Source organism: Rhinopithecus bieti, unplaced genomic scaffold (assembly GCF_001698545.2).
Source record: "Rhinopithecus bieti isolate Rb0 unplaced genomic scaffold, ASM169854v2 scaffold_7967, whole genome shotgun sequence".
In the NCBI taxonomy this organism is placed as follows: domain Eukaryota; kingdom Metazoa; phylum Chordata; class Mammalia; order Primates; family Cercopithecidae; genus Rhinopithecus; species Rhinopithecus bieti.
The window spans coordinates 3,892,218-3,907,048 of NW_016806112.1; the positions used below are offsets into that span (position 1 = coordinate 3,892,218).

The 14,831-nt window shown below is 37.8% G+C and overlaps 1 protein-coding gene across 4 annotated transcripts in view; it reads left to right on the forward strand.

Annotated features, from left to right (window-relative positions):
- The window catches only part of STRBP (spermatid perinuclear RNA binding protein), a 101,677-nt gene that overhangs the window by 6,578 nt on the left and 80,268 nt on the right, over positions 1-14,831 (forward strand). The gene's annotated exons all lie outside the window — the stretch shown is intronic.

The following is a 14,831-nucleotide window of genomic DNA, read 5'->3' on the forward strand; positions in this document are numbered from 1 at the left end:
TGCACATGTACCCTAGAACTTAAAGTATAATAAAAAAAAAAAAAAGATTTTTAAATTTTAATTTTCAGTGTTTAAGCGTATATAGTAGGTGTATTTATTTATGAAGTAGATGTGATGTTCTGATAGGCATACAATGGATAATAATCACATTAGGGTAAATGGGGCATCTATCACTTTAAGTATTTTTCATTTCTTTATGTAACAGACATTCCAATTATACTTCTATTTATTTTTAAATGTACAGTAAAACTGAGGAAGGAAAGAATTCTAAAGCCAGTAAGACAAAACCATCAGATAACCTACAAAGGAAAACCTATCAAAGTAACAGCAGACTTCTCAACAGAAACCTTACAAGCCAAAAGAGATTGGGGTCCTGTCTTCAACCTCCTTAAACAGAACAACTGTCAGCCAAGAATTTTTTATCCTACAAAACTAAGTTTTGTAAATGAAGGAGGAATAAAGTCATTTTAAACAAATGCCAGGGGAATTTGTCCCTACCAAACCAGCACTACAAGAAATGCTAAAAGGAGTTCTAAACCTTGAAACAAAAGCCTGATATGCACCAAAACAGAAAGCTTAAAACCCATAGGATCTATAAAACAATTACACAATGAAACAAACAAACTAGATAACAACATGATGAAGAGAATGATACTTCACATCTCAGTATTAGCATTGAATGTCAGTGGCCTAAACGCTCCACCTAACAGATGCAGAATGGCAGAATGGATACAGAATCCAAATATCTGCTGTCTTCAAGAAATTCACGGAACATAGGAGGAGTCCTATAAACTCAGAAAAGTGGAAAAAGGTCTTCCACATAAATGAAAACCAAAAGCAAACAGGAGTAGCTATTATTAGACAATACAAACTTCAAAGCAGCAACAGTAGAGACAAATATAGTCAGTATATAATGATAATCAATTCAACAAGATTTTACAATTTTAAAGTTATATGCACCTAACACTGGAGCTTCTGGATTTGTAAAACAATTACTACTAGACCTAAGAAATGATAGACAGCAAAACAATAGTAGTGGTAGATTTCAGTACACCACTGACAGCGCTAGTCAGATCTTTGCGACTAAAAGTCAACTGAGAAACAATGGACTCAAATGACATGCTAGAACAAATGGACTGATATTTAGAGAACATTCTACCAAAGATCTGCAGAATATACATTTTTTTTTATTATACTTTAAGTTCTAGGGTACATGTGCATAATGTGCAGGTTTGTTACATATGTATACTTATGCCATGTTGGTGTGCTGCACCCATCAACAGAATACACATTTTTATCAGCACATGGAGCATTGTCCAAGATAGATCATATGATAGGCCACGAAGCAAGTCTCAATAAAATTTTAAAAATCGAAATTATACTCAGTATCCATGCAGACCACAGTGGCATAAAACTAGAAATCAACTTTGGTTTGTACTAGTCAAAGAAGTATTGTTCTGGAAGTACTAGTCAAAAAGGAACTCTCAAAACCATACAAATACATGGAAATTAAATATTCTGCTCCTGAATGATATCTGGGTTAACAATGAAACCAAGATGGAAATTTAAAATTCTTTGAATTGAATGATAATAATGAGACAAGTTATCAAAACCTTTGGGATACAGCAAAAGCAGTGCTGAGGGAAAGCTTATGGCACTAAATGCCTACATCAAAAAGTCTGAAAGAACACAAATTGACAACCTGATGTCACACCTCAAGGAACTGGAGAAACAACAAACTAAAAGCTAGAAGAAGAAAAGAAGTAACAAAGATCAGAGCAGAACTAAATGAAATTCAAGCACACACACAAAAATATAAAAGATGAGTGAAACATGCTGTCGCCTTGAAAAAATAGAATTGGTAGACCATGAGCTAGATTAATCAAGAAGAGAGAAGACCCAAATAAGCTCAATTAGAAATGAAACTGGTGACATTGCAGTTGACATCACAGAAATACACAAGATCATTCCAGACTACTATGAACACCTTTATGTGCACAAACTAGAAAAGCCAGAGGAAATGGACAAATTCCTGGAAACATACAACCTTGTTAGATTAAATCAGGAAGAAATAAAACCTTGAACAGACCAATAATAAGCAGTGAGACTGAATCAGCAATTTAAAAATTGCCAACCAAAAAAAAGCCCAGGACCAGATGGATTCACAGCTGAATTCTACCAGACATTCAAAAACTTGGTAACAATCCTACTGACACTATTCCAAAAGATTAAGAGAAGGAATCCTCCCTAGATCATTCTATGAAACCAGTATCACCCTAATTAGAAAACTAGGAAAGGACACAACAAAAGAAGAAAACTGCAGATCTATTATTGTGATGAACATAGATGCAAAAATCCTCAACAAAATATTATCTAACTGAATCCAACAACACATCAAAAAGATAATTCATCATGATCAAGTGGGTTTCATGGCAAGAATGGGTACAGAATCGAAATATCTGCTGTCTTCAAGAAACTCATCTAGTAGGAGTAGTTTAACGTATGCAAGTCAGTAAATGTGATACAACACATAAACAGAATTAAAAACCTTATGATCCTCTCAATAGATGCAGAAAAAGCATTTGACAAAATCCAGTACACTTTATGATTAAAAACTGTCAACAAACTATTGAGAGTAGGCATAGAAGGGACCTACCTTAAAATAATAAAAGCCATCTATGACATACGCACAGCCAACATCATATAGAATGGGGAAAAGTTGAAAGCATTCCCCCAAGAACAGGAACAAGACAAGGATGCCCACTTTCACCACTCCTATTAAACATAGTTCTGGAAGTGCTAGCCAGATCAATTAGGCAAGAGAACGAAATAAAGGGTATGCAAATTGGAAAAGAGAGAGTCAGATTATTGCTGTTTGCAGATGATATGATTGTGTGGCTAGAAAGTCATAAAGACTGTTAGATAAACAAATTCACTAAAGTCTCAGGTTACAAAATCAGTGTACACAGATCGATAGCACTGCTATACACCAACAGTGATCAAGCTTAGAATCAAATCAAGAACTCAGTCCCTTTTTATAACATCTGCAAATAAAATACAATACCTAGGAATATACCTAACCAAGGAGGTGAAAGATCTCTACAAGGAGAAGTACAAAGCACTGCTGAAAGAAACTGTAGATGATACAAATGGAAACACATCCCATGCTCATGGATTGGAAGAATCAATATTGTGAAAATGACTATACTGCCCAAAGCAATCTACAGATTCAGTGCGATTCCCACCAAAATACCAACATGATTTTTCACAGAATTAGAAAAAACAATCCTAAAATTCATGTGGAACCAAAAAAGAGCCTGTGTAGTCAAAGCCATTCTAAGCAAAAATAACAAATCTGGAGGCATCACATTACCAGACTTCAAACTGTACTACAAGGATACAGTTATTAAAATAGTATATGCTGCTGGTATAAAAGTAGGCACATAGGCTAGGCGCGTTGGCCTGCGCCTGTAATTCCAGCACTTTGGGAGGCCAAGGCAGGCAGATCACAGGTCAAAAGATCAAGACCATCCTGGCCAATATGATGAAACCCCATCTCTACTGAAAAATAGCTGGGTGTGGTGGCACGTGCCTGTAGTCCCAGCTACTCGGGAGGCTGAGACAAGAGATTCGCTTGAACCCAGGAGGCAGAGGTTGCACTGAGCCCAGATCGTGCCACTACACTCCAGCCTGGCAACAGAGCGAGACTCGGTCTCAAAAATAAAAGTAGGCACATAGACAAATGAAACAGAATACAGAGCCCAGAAATAAGCCAGATATGTACAGCCAACTGATCCTTGATGAGGCATACATAAACATAAATTGGGGAATGGACACTATTTAATAAATGGTCCTGGGAAAACTATCAAGCCACACGTAGTAGATGAATGAAACTGTCTCTCACTATATACAAAAATCAAGATGGAACAAGGACTTAAATATAAGACCTGAGACCATAAAAATTATAGAAGATAATGTTGGAAAAATTCTTCTAGACATTGGCCTAGGCAAAGAATTTATGGTGAAGACCCCAAAAGCAAATGCAACAAAAACGAAAATAAATAAATGAGACCTTATTAAACTAAAAAGCTTCTGCACAGCAAAAGAAATAAGAGTAAACAGACAACCCACACAATAGGAGAAAATATTTGCAAACTACACGTCCAACCAAGGACTAGTATCCAGAATCTATAAGGAACTCAAATCAAGAAAAAAAAAAATAAAAAAAAAAAATTCCCATTTAAAAGCAGGCTAAAGGCTGGGCGCTGTGGCTCATACCTGTAGTCCCAGAAGGCTGAGGCAGGTGGATCACCTGATGTCAGGAGTTCAAGACCAGCCTGGCCAATGTGGTGAAAATGTATCTCTACAAAAATACAAAAAATATTAGCCTGGCATGATGGCAGGTGCCTGTTAGCTACTCAGGAGGCTGAGGTGGGAGATTTGCTTGAACCTAGGAAGTGGAGATTGCAGTGAGCTGAGATCGTGCCATTGCACTTCAGCCTGGGTGACGGAGTGAGACTCTGTCTCAAAAAAATAAAAAATAAGAAGTAGGCAAAAGACATGAATAGACGTTTCTGAAAAGAAAATATACAAATGGCCAGGATACATATGAAAAAAATACTCAGCATCACTAATCATCAGGGAAATGCAGATTAAAACCACAGTGAGATACCACCGTACTCCTGAAAGAATGGTCATTATTAAAAATACAAAAGGGCCAGGCTTGGTGGCTCACGCCTGTAATCCCAGCACTTTGAGAGGCCTATGTAAACAGGTAACTAGAGGTCAGGAGTTCGAGACAAGCCTGGCCAACAGGGTAAAACCTTGTCTCTACTAAAAATACAAAAATTAGCCGGACGTGGTGGCAGGTGCCTGTAATCCCAGCTACTCGGGAAGCTGAGGCAGGAGAATCACTTGATCCTGAAGGTGGTTGCAGTGAGCTGAGATTGCGCTGCTGCATTCCAGCCTGGGTGACAGAGCGAGACTCCATCTAAAAAAAAGGTGTGTTTCACAGCAACTTGTGTGGAGCTAGAGGCCATTATTCTGAGTGAAGTATCACAGGAGTGGAAAGCCAAGCTATGAGTAAGTGAAAACTGAGCTATGCGTACCCAAAGGCATACAGAGTGATATAATGAACTTTAGAGACTCAGAAGAGGGACGGCAGGAGGGGAGCCTGGGATTTAAAAAAATAACTACACATTAGGTACAACGTACACCAATTGGGTGATGAGTGCAGTAAAATTTCAGAATTTACCATTATATAATTCATCCATGTAACAAAAGCCACTTGTACCCCAAAAGGAATTGAAATAAAAAAAATTACTAACTGTAATCACCCTGTTGTGTTACCAAATACTAGACTGTTCATTCTATTTAACTATGTTTTTTATACCCGTTAACTATCTCCACTTCTTCCCCACCCTCTTGGTCTCTGATAACTACCATTCTGCTCTCTATTTCTTTGAGTTTGTTTAATTGTTAGCTTCCACAAATGAGTGAGAACGTTCAAAGTTTGTTTTTCTGTGCCTGGCTTACTTCATTTAACATAATGACTTCCAGTTCCATCCATGTTGTTGCAGATAACAGGATCTCATTCTTTTTTGTGGCAGAGTAGTACTCCATTATGTATATGTACCACATTTACTTTATGCATTCATCTCTTAGTGGACATTTAGGTTGCTTCCAAATCTTGGCTATTGTTAATAGTGCTGTGGTAAACACGGGAGTGCAGTTACCTTTTTGATGTACTGATTCATTTTCTTTTGGGTATACACCTAGCTGTGAGATTGCTGAATCATATGGTAGTTCCATGTTTAGTTTTTTGAGGAACCTTCAAACTGTTCTCCAAACTGGTTTTTCTAACTTACATTGCTACCAACAGCATTCAAGGGTTTCCTTTTCTATGTACCCTTGCCAGCATTTGTTACTGCCTGCTTTTTGGGTAAAAGCCATTTTAACTGGGATAAGATTATATCTTACTATATTTTGCTTTGCACTTCTCTGATGGTCAGCGATGTTGAGTACCGTTTCATACACCTGTTTGCCATTAGTATGCCTTCTTTTGAGAAATACCTATTCAAATTTTTTGCCCATTTTTTAATTGGGTTGTTAGATTTTTTTTCCTATTGAGTTGTTTGAGCTCCCTATATATTTTGGTTATTAATCCCTTGTCAGATGGATAGTTTGCAAATATTTTCTTCCATTCTTTGGGTTGTCTCTTTACTTTGTTGATTGTTTACTTTGTTTTGCAGAAGGTTTTCAACCTGATGTGATCCCATTTGTCCATTTTTGCCTTAGTTGCCTTTGCTGTGGGGCATTACTCAATACAGCATTGCCCAGTCCAATGTCCTGGATAGTTTCCCAACGTTTTCTTTTAGTAGTTTCATAGTTTCAGGCCTTAGATTTAATTATTTAATCCACTTTGATTTGATTTTTGTATATGATGAGAGATAGGGGTCTAATTTCATTCTTTTGCATATGGATATCCAGTTTTCCCAGCACCATTTATTGAACACCCTGTCCTTTCCATAGTGTATGTTCTTTGCACCTTTGTCACAAATGAGTCCACTGTAGATGTATGGATTTACTTCTGGGTTCTCTATTATGTTCCATTGGTCTTTGTGTCTGTTTTTATGCCAGCACCATGCTGTTTTGGTTACAACAGCTCTGTCATATAATTTGAAGTCAGATAATGTGATTCCTCCAGTTTTGTTCTTTTTACTCACGATAGCTTTGGCTCGTCTGGGTCTTTTGTGGTACTGTATGAATTTTAGGATTTTATTTTTTTCTATTTCTGTGAAGAGTGTCATAAGTATTTTAATAGAGGTTGCATTGAACCTATAGATCGCTTTGGGTGGTATGGACATTTTAACAATATTGATGCTTCCAATCCATGAACATAGAATATCTCTTCAATTTTTTTGTGTCCTCTTCAATTTCTTCCATCAGCACTTTATAGTATTCATTGTAGAGATCTTTCACTTCTTTGATTAAGTTTAGTCCTAGGTATTTAGTTTTATTCAAAGCCATTATAAATGGGATTATTTTCTTGATTTCTTTCAGAGTGTTTGCTGTTGGCATATAGAAATGCTACTGATTTTTGTATGTTGATTTTGTATCCTGCAACTTTACTGAATCTGTTTATCAGTTCTAATAGTTTTTTGGTGCAGTTTTCAGATTTTTGCTAATATGAGATCATATTATCTGCAATTAAGGATTTGGTGTCTTCCTTTCCAGTTTGAATGCCACTTATTTCTTTCTCTTGTCTGATTATTCTAGCTAGGACTTCCCAGTGGTCAGATTTTAGATAGTGTTGTAAGGTATAGGTAACAGGATTTGATGATGGATCAGATGTGAGATGTGGGAGGAAGAAAGGAGTCAGGAGTGACTTTCAAGTTTTTGGCATGAACAGTTGAAGGGATGAAGTAGTTGCCTTTTCTTGAGGGAGGGAAGACCAGGAGGAGCAAAGTTGTGTGGTTTTTGTTTTGCTTTCACACATTAGGTTTAAGATGCTTATTAAACATCCAAGTGGATGTGTTGATTGTTTATTTGAATGGGAATTTGGAACTCAGGTCCGTATGAATTTGGGAGATCCTTAGTTATATAGATGGTATTTAAAGTTTCAAACCTAGATGACATTGCCAAGGGGATGTTGAAGGTAAGATAGAGAAGAGATGAAGTCTGAGGGCTGAGTCTTGAGGCACTTCAGCATTTAGAGGTTGTGGAGATAAAGAAGAAAAGGATACAAGGGAGTAATTTATAAAGTAGGAGGAGAACTAAGAGAGTGGTGTCTTGGATGGAAGCCAAGGGAAGTAAAGTGTAGGGAACAGTCAACTGTGTCACCTGTTGCTGAGAAGTCAACTAAGAGGAGGACTGAGAATTGTTCACAGCATTAAGTACCATGGAAATCCTAGGGGACCTTGACAAGAGCCGTTTTAATGGTGCATTGGGATGAGAGGCTGACTGGGGTGGATTTAAGAGAGAATGGAAAGAGAGGAAATAAAAACCCAAAGTGTAAACTCAGTTGTGCTCTAAAATGAGAGCAGAGAATTGGGCTAGTAGCTGTAGCAAAGCAAGAGGTCAAGGAAGGTTTTTAATGTTTTTTCCCTTTTTATTTTTATAGATGGGTGCTATTACAACATGTGGGAATGCTGATAGAAGTGATCCAGTAGAATGGGGAAAATTGATGATACAGGAGAGGAGAGAGAGAAGAGGGGATGATTACTGAGTGACATCCCAAGTAGGCAAAAGGAGGTGGGATCTAGTAGAGTTTGAGTTCAGGTATTTGCATTAGATAGGAATGGGGACAGTTCATCTATAACAACAGGAAGGAAGAATATATGGCTAATGATGCAGCAAGGTTGGCAATTTGCATGAAGTAGGAAGCAGGGTGACCTGTTGAATGTGAGGAGGTAGTAGTATAGATGTTTGAAGAGACAAGAGAAGTGTGAGAAAATCATTAGGAGAGTGAGGAAGTGAATGAACATTTAACTTTTTCATTGAGGCTCCTACTTGCGTTTTAGGTGGGACAGATCTTGGATATTACAGTATATTTCACATTCCAGGGTACCAAATGGCAGGGTTACCTACCTGGTCATTCTTACAGCCAAAAAAACTTGACTTCACATTTTCAGATCCCTTTAGAACTATTGATTATTGGGCCTTTTGAGGCTAACGGTTATGAAAAAGACTAATTAGCATGATTATGTGATACTTTTTTTTTTTCTTAGTTATATTTAATGGTACTTGGTTAATGGTGTGGTATGGCCAAGAGGGTTGGATTTAACAGGGTTAGAGTTTTGCCAGGAGCAATTGCTGGTGTGAATGATAAATGATGGATCATGTAATTTCGATTGGATAAGTACAGAAATGAGGGCATGAAAAGGATGAGGGACTGTGAAAGGTGGTAGCATTAGTGATTATAGGTCCTGGTGGGGCGTGTTTGTCTACAATAGGAAAGAAGATGAGAACATTGGAGGAAAGGAATACAAGGACTGGAGGAGCCAGAATTTTAGAAGGGTCATCTCTGCAGTTATTAAAATTCTAATATTTATGCCAGAAGTAAAGCTGAGTGTGTGTCACTGAGCTAAGTACAGTACTAAAGTCCTGAAGGAATGGAAGAGGGTTTGGGGGATTAATCCAACATGGATAAGTCAAATAAGTAATGAAATCTGTTGCTTATGGAGGATGAGTCAGAAATTCCCTGTTAGTCCCTGTGGTGATGACTACCGTGGAAATAATGGGAAGAGATGGTGACCTTTTGGATGGAACTTCCTTAGATTCTGTGGTTATGGCACTCTAAGGAAGGATAAATTTAGGGTTGAATTCGAATTCTGTTGAGCCTCTGCTGAGTGCAGGGTGATGTACTAGGTGCTGTGGAGATAATAGTAAATCTTATCATTAAAACTGAGTAACAGAAATATAAAGGAAGCTGAAAAAGTACTGGATGGCTTCAAGGAGGAAGAAATTATATAAACTAAAGTATTAGGTAAGGCTTCATGGAGGGGTAGATTTGAGATGGGCATTTGATGAATAGAACAATGACAAATCAGGATGGTGTAGTGGCTGCAGTCCAGGTAAGGGAATTGTTTAACTTCAAGCTTAGCAGTAGCACACTGCAAGGTGTTCTGGAGTAGAGTCATTATTCCCGTGTTGACTGGAGCTATAGTGGTGAGAGAAATGACAAGAATTATGTTAGGACCTTGGATGCCACTGAATGTTTGAGTTTAGTGCCAGTTGCTTAGGTAATTAGTGGTTATCAAAGGTTTTGAAGAGGAGTCTGATGTTCTCAAGGTAAAATTTTCCTCAATGATGGGCTGAAATGGTAATAGTATAGTGTAGGAGAGGATAAATCCCCGTAAATGGTAAAACATAGTAAAACAACTTTACATAGTAGTATACAAGACTTCCAAATATGTAAGTATCCTTGAATTATTACATATCTATGGTAGTAAAACAAGGATTAAAACAAGATTCCTGTTCCCATGCAGTATCCCCACTTCCCTTTTTAAAAATTGAGACGGGGTCTCTGTATATTGGCTAGGCTGGGTTTGAACTTCTGAGCTCAAATGATCCTCCCACCTCAGCCTCCCGAGTAGCTGGGACTATAGGCCTGTGTCACTCCACCCAGCCCTTTGTTTGTGTTTTAATTTAGACATCTTGCCTCCTTTGTAATTTTTCTTCAGTTGACTTTCCAAACAGCAGTCTCGTTTTCCTCCCATCTCTCAGGTTACTCCTTCTCTGAGTATAGTTGTGCTTCTCCTTTTGCTTTTTATGTATTCATTGGTACACCCACTCCCTTGGCCATTTTGTGCCTTCACATACTAAACTACTGAAAACTACCAAATTTATATCCTAATCCAGACCTCTCTGCTGAACACTAGGTCCATCCAGGAAATTCTTGGATGTCTAATAAATACCTCAAATTCAGTGTCAGCATGTCCAAAGCTGAATTTCTGACCTATTCCCAAAACTGCCTCTCCCTGGTGCCTTCCTTAACTCACTTGCTCAGGCCAGTAACCTTGAAGTCAATCCTGATGCCTCCAGTTCCTTCACGTCTCACATCCAATCTATTGGAAATGCTGTGGCTTTTACCTTCAAAATATATCCAGATCACTAAACCTCCTTAAGCGGCCTCCTTCCTTCCACTCTTATACAGTGTTTTTAAGATAGTAACCATAGTGATCTTTTAAAGATATGACTTAGATGTTGTCATTCTGTGCTGAAAACCCTTTAAGGGCTCCCCATCTCAGAGTAAAAGCTACAGTCTTCAAAGTGACCAGAAGGACCCTAAATTAGGACTTGACAAACTGACCCATGACCAAATTTGGCCCATTGCCTGTTTTTGTATGACCAGTGAGCTAAGAATGGTTTTTATACTTTTAAGTGGTTAAAAAATATCAAAAATTGATCTTTTTTGATGTGAAAATTACATGTAATTCAAATGTCAGTGTCCATAGTTAAGTTTTATTGGAACAGAGCCACACCCATGTGTTCACATATTGTATATGGCTACATTTGCACCACAAAGGCAGAGTTGAGTAGTAGAGACCTTATGGCATGAAAAGCCTGATGTGTTTACTATCTGGCACTTTAAAGAAAAAGTTTGCCAGCCTCTGCCGTGTATGGTCTGGTCCCATCACCCCCACCTTTCTGACCTCTCTGCCCTGGTCTTCCAACCCACCCCACTGCAGGCACTTTGGACTCATTATTCTTCTTCCACTTAATGCAGGCACACTGCTTTAACTCTTTCCCCTCCAGAAGTCCTCAATTCATAGATTATCTGCATGGCTAACTGTTCACACCATCAAGTCTTTGCTTAGGTGCCGCCTTTGCAGTGAACCCTTAACTATCTGTTTAAAATTGCACTCCCCCTCCATGTATTATCTGTGTGTGCTTACTCCGTTGCCTTCTCTACTTCCTTGCTTTTCCAAGCATTTCACACCTTCTAACATACTGCTTAATTTTCTTATTTTTTGATTATTTCCCTCTTCTGGACTTAAACCACAAGGGCAAAGATTTTTGTCTGTTTTGTTCACTGTTGGTAGCCAAAGTGCCTAGGACAGTGCCGGGGGTATTACAGGTGTTCAGTAAATACTTGTTGAAATACATTGAATTTTTGGTTCTTTCATCAAGTGAGTCATCTGTCTGGCTGAATGTTGTTTTGTCACATAAGGTGCCAGTGATTGGGAAGGGCTAATAACTGTTTATTTTAGTGAAGAGATGTGTTTTTCTGTTATCTACTCCTTTGATTGGTTATTCAATAAGAGCTTTTCCATTTTGCTCACTGACAGTCAATATTCAGGAATCTCATTCGGGTTCGACTTAGCTGGCTCATTCAGTATATTTTAGGTTTGGATTATAGCCATCACATCATCTTTGTACATACCGTTAGTTGAGAAAAGACCTTTTGGCCTCTGCCCATTATTGCAAGCCTTCAAGTGATATGGTAGAATAGAGCTTTTCTACCATTATAGGTGTTTTTGGGTGAGGAGGAATAGCTGGAGTTTGGAACTGGGTGAGGATTTTATATTAGCTGTTGATTAGTAATTGATAGGTTTAACCTTCTTGCATGTGCCTTTTTTTTTTTTTAACGTAAAAAGGAAACTTCCAGAAGAAAATATGGAAAATCAGTGTTCTTTTCACATTAGTATTGCATAGAAATAATGCCACCATGTAGAGAAAGTTGAATTTATTTGAAGGGATTTGGGGAGAGTACTGGATTTATTATGTATTTGCTCTTTTTTTTTTTTTTTTTTTAGATGGAGTCTCACTCTGTTGCCCAGGTTAGAGTGCAGTGGCACGATCTTGGCTCACTGCAACCTCTGCCTCCTGGGTTCAAGTGAGTCTCCTGCCTCAGTCTCCCAAGTGGCTGAGATTACAGGTATGTGCCACCACATTTGGTTAATTTTTGTATTTTTAGTAGAGACGAGGTTTCACCATATTGACCAGGCTGGCCTTGAACTCTTGACCTCAAGTTAACCCACCTCGGCCTCCCAAAGTGCTAGGATTACAGGTGTGAGCCACCACGCCTGGCCCCTTAGTGTCTTCTGAGTTGATTCATCTTTGTATTCGCCATACTACCAGGCATATACATACAAATTAATAGGCAATTAGGAAGTATGTATTTACTTGTAAATTTCACATAATTTATCTTAAAGTGATCTTCTTGGAGAGCCAGTGAGGTGTCTTTTTCTAATTTTTTCTTGCCCATATTTAATATAGTAGATGTGTGGTGGTTCTTTCATAATGAAATAAAGCCTATTTATTTTTACATAGCTTGTTTTAGAGAGGTGGCTTGTATTAGTATTAGCAAAATTGAAGGTTTCCTATTCAGTTACTGTTTTGAGAGTAAATTTACTGGATTCCGTAACAAACTGTTTACAAAACATTACTTGGGATTTTTAAAGAAGGTATTTTTATATTCTCTCCATTGTATTTTAGGAAAAAAAAATCCCTGAATATTTAAGTTTCATAGTTTGAATATAGATAGCATAGTTGTTTGTTAGTTTTCAGATTTTTATTTTTTTTTTTGAGACGGAGTTGCGCTCTGTCACCCAGGCTGGACTGCATTGGTGCAATCTCAGCTCACTGGAAGCTTCACCTCCTGGGTTCACGCTATTCTCCTGCCTCAGCCTCTCAAGTAGCTGGGACTACAGGTGCCCACCACCATGCCTGGCTAATTTTTTGTATTTTTTAGTGGAGACGGGGTTTCACCATGTTAGCCAGGATGGCCTCGATCTCCTGACCTTGTGGTCCGCCCACCTCGGCCTCCTAGAGTGCTGGGATTAACAGGCATGAGCCACTGCGCCTGGCCTAGTTTTGAGATTTACCCAAAAACTTGGAAAACATGTCTACACAGAAACTGCACATGAATGTTTTTGGGAATTTATTCATAAGTGCCAAAATTTGGAATCAGTCAAGATGTCCTTCAGTAGGTGAATGGATAAATTGTGGTATATCCATACAACAGAATATTATTCAGCAATGAAAAGAAATGAACTATCTATGAAAAGATGGAGAAACCTGAAATGCATATTGCTAAGTGAAAGAAGCTAGTCTCAAAAGACTACATATGATATATAATTCCAACTATATGACATTCTTGAAAAGGCAGAATTATAGACTGTGGTAAAAATTAGTGGTTACCAAGGTCTTGGGGGTGGGGAAGGTGGGTCAAATAGGTGGAACACAGGGGATTTTCAGGGGCATTAAACTGAAACTGTTTTGTATGATACTGTAATGGTGAATGCATGTCATTTGTAAAAAATCCATAGAATGTACAATGCAAAGAGTGAACCCTAATGTAAACTATGAACTTTAGTTAATAATAATGTATCAACATTGGTTTATCAGTGGTAACAAATGTACCACATTAAGGTAATATGTTCAGAACAGGAGAAACTATGTGTGGTGGGTAGTGGGGAGAAGAGGTATATCGGAGTTCTTTCCACTTTCCGCTCAACTTTTCTATAAACCTAAAGCTGCTCTAAAGAATAATCTCCATTAATTGAAAAAATGTGCTCAATTAAAAAGTGACACACATTCCTTTATATGTAATGCCACCTTCTGCGTAAGCTGTTCTTACTAAGGAGAGCATAGTTAATATTTTCTAGGCTCAGTTTTCAGAGAAATGTACGTATATCTGATGTATAAACAAAATGTTTTTGTTTGACAGGAAATTTGAGATGTGTTTTTTCCCCTGAAACCATTTATTGAGTGTATACTATTTGTAAGATATTATTAGGTTTTTTGTATAACCTGTCCATTTAGTTTGGAGTAGATACTAGTCACCCCATTTCATGGGTGAGAAAACTCTGACTCAGATAAGGGAAGTGGTGAAGCTAATACTTGACTCCAAAACCTCTGTGCTCTATGGCCACATAGACTTTTTTTTTTTTTTTGGAAATAGCTGAAGTTTGTCCTCTATAGGAAATGTAAGTCCTTTAGAGCCAAAACAATATTACAGAGGATTGTCTAGATATGAATCTTGGCTCTACTGTTTATAGTCTTATTTAGGTTGTGTTATCTGTTTATGCCTTAGTGTCCTTATGTGTTAATTGGAGACAGTAATTGAGATTGTTGGGAGACTTGAGTTAATATATGAAAAGTCTTAGAACAGTGCCAAGTAGAAGTGTCTGAGCTACATACATGTTATCTCCTAATTAATAGTGGAATTATTTCTCATTTTGTTGAGAAAGGAAACAGAGACCCAAGGAAATTAAGTGACTCTTTGAGTCACATAGCTTCTAAGGGCACATAGCTATTAACTAGCAAAGTTAGTTTTTAAAAAAATTTTAAGACCAGAATTTTGTCCCCTAAGTTGACCTTTT